This window comes from Astatotilapia calliptera, chromosome 2 (assembly GCF_900246225.1).
Source record: "Astatotilapia calliptera chromosome 2, fAstCal1.2, whole genome shotgun sequence".
NCBI classification, from domain to species: domain Eukaryota; kingdom Metazoa; phylum Chordata; class Actinopteri; order Cichliformes; family Cichlidae; genus Astatotilapia; species Astatotilapia calliptera.
In genome coordinates this window covers 15,861,395-15,869,239 of record NC_039303.1, presented here as the reverse complement: position 1 = coordinate 15,869,239, position 7,845 = coordinate 15,861,395, and positions in this window count along the sequence as shown.

The window sequence follows — 7,845 nt, the reverse complement described above, 5'->3', positions numbered from 1 at the left end:
GGCTGGTCCAGATGGGTGTAGACACGATTAAGCAGGTAGATGATGGCGTCCTCAGTTCCGAGACAAGGCTGATAAGCGAACTGAAGGGGATCCAGGTGTGGTCTTACTATGGGTTGCAGCTGGTCCAGGATGAGCCTTTCCAGGGTCTTCATGATGTGGGAGGTCAGTGCCACGGGCCTGTAATCCTGGCGGCCACTGGGACGTGGCGTCTTTGGTACAGGGACGAGGCATGATGTCTTCCACATCACTGGGACCCTCTGCAGACTCAGACTCAGCATAAACAGTTTATGAAAGACTCCACAGAGCTGGGGGGCACAGGTCTTGAGGATGAGGGGACTCACTCCTTCTGGTCCAGCAGACTTGCCTGAGTGAAGTGTCCTCATTTGCATCTCAACCTGGTATTGAGTGAAGGTGATGGGTGGGGGAGGGGTGTCAGGAATCTCACAGGAGGCAACAGCGCCATGTGAAGAGAGAGGCTGACACAGTGGTGTGGCCCATTTTGGCCCATTCCTCCATGCAGATCTTCTCGAGAGCAGTGATGTTTTGGGGCTGTCGCCGAGCAACACGGACTTTCAACTCCCACCACAGATTTTCTATGGGGTTGAGGTCTGGAGACTGGCTAGGCCACTCCAGGACTTTCAAATGCTTCTTACGGAGCCACTCCTTTGTTGCCCGGGCGGTGTGTTTTGGATCATTGTCATGTTGGAAGACCCAGCCTCGTTTCATCTTCAAAGTTCTCACTGATGGAAGGAGGTTTTGGCTCAAAATCTCACGATACATGGCCCCATTCATTCTGTCCTTAACACGGATCAGTCGTCCTGTCCCCTTGGCAGAAAAACAGCCCCATAGCATGATGTTTCCACCCCCATGCTTCACAGTAGGTATGGTGTTCTTGGGATGCAACTCAGTATTCTTCTTCCTCCAAACACGACGAGTTGAGTTTATACCAAAAAGTTCTACTTTGGTTTCATCTGACCACATGACATTCTCCCAATCCTCTGCTGTATCATCCATGTGCTCTCTGGCAAACTTCAGACGGGCCTGGACATGCACTGGCTTCAGCAGCGGAACACGTCTGGCACTGCGGGATTTGATTCCCTGCCGTTGTAGTGTGTTACTGATGGTGACCTTTGTTACTTTGGTCCCAGCTCTCTGCGGGTCATTCACCAGGTCCCCCTCTGTGGTTCTGGGATCTTTGCTCACCGTTCTCATGATCATTTCGACCCCACGGGATGAGATCTTGCGTGGAGCCCCAGATCGAGGGAGATTATCAGTGGTCTTGTATGTCTTCCATTTTCTGATGATTGCTCCCACAGTTGATTTTTTCACACCAAGCTGCTTGCCTATTGTAGATTCACTCTTCCCAGTCTGGTGCAGGTCTACAATACTTTTCCTGGTGTCCTTCGAAAGCTCTTTGGTCTTGGCCATGGCGGAGTTTGGAGTCTGACTGTTTGAGGCTGTGGACAGGTGTCTTTTATACAGATGATGAGTTCAAACAGGTGCCATTCATACAGGTAACGAGTGGGGGACAGAAAAGCTTCTTACAGAAGACGTTACAGGTCTGTGAGAGCCAGAGATTTTCCTTGTTTGAGGTGACCAAATACTTATTTTCCACCCTGATTTACGAAAAAATTCTTTACAAATCCTAACATGTGAATTCATGGATTTTTTTTTCACATTCTGTCTCTCACAGTTGAAGTGTACCTCTGGTGCAAATTACTGACCTCTGTCATCATTTTAAGTGGGGGAAATTGCACAATCGGTGGCTGACTAAATACTTTTTTGCCCCACTGTATATATTTTAAAAACTAAATGTAGAGGTAGGAATTGCAATTAATATAAATCTCAAAGTATTCACAACATTCCTGAACAGAAATAGGCCTCTGCACCGGATGTTGGGACACATAATAACATGACGCTAAGCATCGGCCAATGAATGTGAACTAACAACCACAAGGTCGCGGGTATGGCTGTACTGTAGGAAAAAATCCTAATATAAAAGTATTTTACTGTGCATTTTACAGTTTTGTTCTGTTCTTCTAGAATATCATTAAAGTTACGTAAATAGACTGTGATTTCACATTTCAAATGTAAATTAAGGTTAAATCCCTGTAATGTAATAAAACATAATTTTCATGACGATTAAATGTATCTGTCTGTACATGTGGTGTCTCTTCCTCTCAAGAGACACCATATTTAGATTGTTAAAATACATTCACAAATGTATCATGATTTCACAAATATCTGTCCGTTATTTGAAAGATTAAACTGTTGAATTCAAATGTAATGCTATTCAAAAGCATATAACATGATTCCTATAAGCTTGTGTTACATCACATAAATATTATTATCATTGCTATTCAGGGCGATCGTGGCTCACGAGTTGGCAGTTTGCCTTGTGATCAGAAGGTTGCCGGTTCGATCCCCGGCTCGGACACTCTCGGTATTGTGTCCGTGGTCAAGACTCTGCGCATACTGGTGAGGGGCCGATGGTGTGATATGGCAACCTCCCCTCTGTCAGTCTGTCCCAGGGCATGCAATCCATTATTATTTAACCCAACTGTTAACTGTATATTTCTGTACATTTACGCATTATGATTCGTATTGCCACATTCATTGACCTTGTTTATAGGTAATTTCATTGTTTGATCACGTTAAAATGTTCCTAATTTAATGTTTAAAATCACTTGAAAAGGCAAGATCCCATGTAAAATTAGCGCAAACTGTATCGTCATTACTGGAAAAAAACGTATTTTTATGAGGAAGTTAATTTCTGTTATTTTACGCTAGTATTTTAGCATACCAGCTGCCAGAATATTACCGTTTTTTAAAGATGTTTTTTTAACAGTGCAGATAATATGGAAAAACAGCTGTAAATAACTAATATAGAAATTTCCTTTACATTGTACTGTATTTTTATAGTCTAGTAGCAAGTATCACAAAACAGGACATTTTTCAACATTAATTTTGCAGTAAATTGTGTGACACACACTTTGTAATTCACATTTTCATGACTCATTTAAATATTCTCCTGAAAGTGAAACTTGTACAGATACACATAAAAAATGTAATATACTTGCATCACTTTCCATGTTTAGAAATAAGATCGAAATTGAGCCTGTTCTCTTTTTCACTCTTCTCCATAATTTTCTGTGTAACTGCTTTGATAATATGCTATTTCGACTTACTGTACTGGATAGTGACTTCCTGTGAGCTCTGGCTAGTTTAGCCACTTTAGCAATGTTAGCTCTGAGTAAGCTATTGGATTGTGCATGAATAAAATAGTAGAAATGCTGTTTATTAGCAGTAACCAGATGCACAAGTACAAACCAGATGGAGGGAACATGTTTCTCTAGAGCTGGCTTTTTTTTCTATAAACTAATTACTCAAGTCAAAAATTTCATTTGAAATGATTCTGCTCACATACTAGGTCTTGAATAATCAGGCACCATTATACCTTATTATCCTAGTATATTGTCCTAATAATAGGACAATAATAATGGGAAGATAATACCATATTATTCTAATAGAGCATACACACGGTGTGTGTCCTGTCTCCGTATGCTCTCCTTTTATCAATTTTCCTCCAAACTGGTCATGGTAGATCACTGCCCTTTCCTGATTGATTCTGCCAGCATCCTGTTTTTCCGTCCCACTGTCACCAAGTATAAGAGTTTATTATGGTTGATTATTGATTGATTCATAGGGTTTTCACTTTTAATACTGTAAGTTCTTTAGCTTAGAATATATGGCACCTTGAAGTGACTGATATGAATCAAACTGAATTGATGTGAATGGGATAGCAGAGTCTTAAAAGGACATGAACACAACAAAGTCGGAAGACTGTCTTACTAATTAAAGAAACTGTCTGAGGAGCATACAAATGGACGTCTGATAGGCACTAACTGTCAGTAACAGTAAGCCAGTGTCACTTAATTAACCTACGCGCAGGTTTAAAGCTTCTTTGTCTCCAAAAAACAATTTAATCAACTTCTGAAAAGAGGTAACAAAAATCTGTGGTTTCTCTACACCATTACAGCCCCAGTATCTCTTCCTTTGAATCTTCACCTCTCTCTCTCCTGCTGCCTGTCTTATTCTCCATTACTTATCTTTCATGTCTCGCCCACTCTGTCTTCCACTTTTGGTATGCAGTACCTTGCACTGATCGCCAACTTACCTAATGAGCAATCGGTGCATTTGGGTGACTGAGTGTGATTGCATGAGCATCACTCCCGTACACATACTCCTGAGCTCCAACAGGCAATTATTCATAGAAAGGACAGTTAAGGGCCACCAAAACTTTGCCCTTCCTCTGTGTAATTAATTTTAAGTGCCAACACTTCAAATGATCCTCTTCCTTGCATGCATGCTCATGGGTGGAAGTTCAAATCAAGTCATATGATGTGAGATCAAACTCTGTTTGATAATGGATTAGTATTATCTGTCATATTTCATAACACATAAGGTGGAATGAAGCCTCCACTGGTGGTTCTTTGATAATAAATTCATTCCTTTTGTAGATAATAGTAAACTCCTACCTGCTTTTAAACTACCGTTTTATCCCTCCTTTTCTAAAAAAGCTTTGTTGTTCAGAGCTGACTTCTCATTACCCTTTGCAAACAACAGCTCCTTTAATTATACGACTGCAGATTTACAACAGGAACTCCACAGGCAATGACTCATTAGCAATCAATGCATCCAGGACCTATGTAACTTTTGCATTAAATAGGCAGTAGGCCATGAGGAAAAGGATTTTCCCTTACTACAGTATTTAGTAGCAGCTTTGTTTATCAATTATACTCACCTAAGAAAACCGTGCTCTGGTAAGAAACGAAGGAAATTTTTTTGGTAATAACATATATTAAATAGTATTAAATCTTCTGTGGTCTAATTGCAGCAGCACTCAAGCTATAAGGACTTTAACTTTAGTAAAAACCCAGCAACCCATATTATGGGAGTCTATAGGGACTTACTCCTGCTTTTGTAACCAGCCTCAAGTGCCCATTATAAGTCATTATAAGAGTTTCTTTGTAAGCTTAATTTTTTGACCCTGCAGGGTGCCACTTGGTCTCCAAGTTACCCCATAAATATTTGATAAGATAAGATAAGATAAGATAACCTTTATTAGTCCCACACGTGGGAAATTTGTTTTGTCACAGCAGGAAGTGGACAGTGCAAAAGTTATGAGGCAAAAATTAGAATACAATAAGAATAAATACAGTACACAACTGTACAGAATAGAATAAAATACTATATACAGTAGAATAAAATAAAATAAATATACAATAAGATAAAAATAGAATACAAATACAAATACTATATACAACTAAGTAAAAATACAACGATGACAGAAAGGATTATTGCACTTAGTATTATTGCATATGTATGGATGTGTGTGCTTGATCAGTTAAAGTCTTTATTATGGAGTCTGACAGCAGTGGGGAGGAAAGACCTGCGAAATCTCTCCGTCCCACACCGTGGGTGCCGCAGTCTCCCACTGAAGGAGCTGCTCAGTGCTGTCACAGTCTGCTGCATGGGGTGGGAGATGTTGTCCAACAGGGATGACAGCTTAGCCGCCGTTCTCCTGTCACTCACCACCTCCACTGGGTCCAGAGGGCATCCTAGAACAGAGCTGGCCCTTCGGATCACCCTGTTCAGTCTCTTCCTGTCCCCAGCAGAGATGCTGCCGCCCCAGCAGACCACACCATAAAAGATAGCAGAAGCCACAACAGAGTCATAGAAGGTCTTCAGGAGTGGGCCCTCCACTCCAAACGACCTGAGTCTCCGCAGCAGGTACAGCCTGCTCTGCCCTTTCCTGTAGAGGGCGTCTGAGTTATGAGTCCAGTTCAGTCTATTGTTCAGATGAACACCAAGGTACCTGTAGCTGTCCACAGCCTCAATGTCCATACCTTGGATGTTCAGTGGTTGCAGTGGAGAATGCTTGTGCCTGCGGAAGTCTACCACCAGTTCCTTGGTTTTACTGGCGTTGATCTGGAGGTAGTTCTGCTGGCACCAGTCCACAAAGTCTTGGGTCAGACCTCTGTACTCCTTGTCGTCCCCATCAGTGATGAGGCCGACTATTGCAGAGTCATCAGAGAACTTCTGCAGGAAGCACTGGGTGGAATTGTGGGAGAAGTCTGCAGTGTAGATGGTGAAGAGGAACGGAGCCAGAACCGTTCCCTGTGGGGCCCCCGTACTGCAGACGACCCTGTCCGACACACAGCCCTGAGTCCTCACATACTGTGGTCGGTCGGTGAGGTAGTCCAGGATCCAGGTAGTGAGGTGATGGTCCACTCCAGAGTTCACCAGCTTGTCCTTTAGAACCGAGGGAAGAATGGTGTTGAAGGCACTGGAGAAATCAAAGAACATGATTCTCACAGTGCTTCCAGCGGTCTCCAGGTGAGCGAGGGAACGATGTAGGAGGTGAATGACGGCATCATCCGCTCCAATGCCAGGCTGGTAGGCAAACTGAAGTGGGTCCAGTGATGAGCTTATTAGGCGCCGAAGCTGAGCCAGGACCAACCGCTCCAGGGTCTTCATCAGGTGGGATGTCAGAGCCACCGGCCTGTAGCTGTTGAGGTCCTTGGGGCGTGAAGTCTTTGGCACTGGTACAACACAGGAGGTTTTCCAGAGCTGTGGGACTCTTCCCAACCTCAGGCTCAGGTTGAAGAGGTGCTCCATCACCCCACACAGTTGGTCCGCGCAGGACCTGACGACCCTCGAGCTGATGCCATCTGGACCCGCTGCCTTCTTGCCATTAATCCTCCTCAGTTCCCTCCTAACCTGGGTGGTTGAGAGAGACAGGCTGGAGCCTTGTGTTGAGTGTGTATTGGATGCTGCAGTTGGGGGTGGGGGGGGAGTGAGCAGGGTGAATAGAGGAGGTGTGAAGTGTCTGAGGTGGAACAGCAGCAGTGGGGGTGGGTGAGTCTGCAGCCGATGTTGCAGACTGCCTCATGGCTGAATCAAATCTGTTGAAGAAATGATTCAGTTCATTTGCCCATCTCACATCCCTCCCAGGCAGAGAGTTCTGCTGTTTGTGGCCCGAGATGGTTCTGAGGCCTCTCCAGACTTCACCAACGTTGTTTTGTTGAAGCTGGTTCTCCATCTTCTGCCTGTAGCTCTCCTTCCCATTCCTTATCAGTCCCCTCAGCTCTCTCTGCACCCTTTTCAACTCCTCTTTGTCTCTGGATTTGAAGGCCCTCCTCTTCTGCTTGAGGATGGTTTTAATTTCTGGGGTAATCCAAGGTTTGTTGTTGGAGAAACACCGTACAGTCCTGGTAGGTACAGTGTTATCCACACAGAAGTTTATATAGTCAGTAATGCATGTAGTAAGGCTGTCGATGTCCTCTCCGTGGTCATCACAAATCACCTCCCACACAGTCGACTCAAAACAATCCTTAAGAGCCTCCTCGCTCTCCTCTGACCATCTCTGTACTGTGCGGGTGGCTGGTGGCTCCCTGCGCACTAAGGGCTCATACACAGGGACAAGGTGCACCAGGTTGTGATCAGATCTGCCCAGGGGAGGGAGAGGTGATGAACTGTATGCCTCTTCTGCATTGGCATACAGTAAGTCCAGTGTTTTATTGACTCTGGTTGGGCAGGTCACATACTGGGTGAAGGTGGGCAGTGTGGAGTCCAGTGAGGCATGATTGAAGTCCCCTGATATTATGAGAAGGGCTCTCGGTGATTGTGTTTGCAGTCTGCTGACCACAGAGTGGAGAGAGTCACAGGCTGCATCCGCGTTGGCCGAGGGGGGGACATACGCTGTTATCGCGATAACATGCGAGAACTCCCGGGACAGGTAGTACGGACGCATGCTAACGGCTAACAGCTCAATGTCTCTGC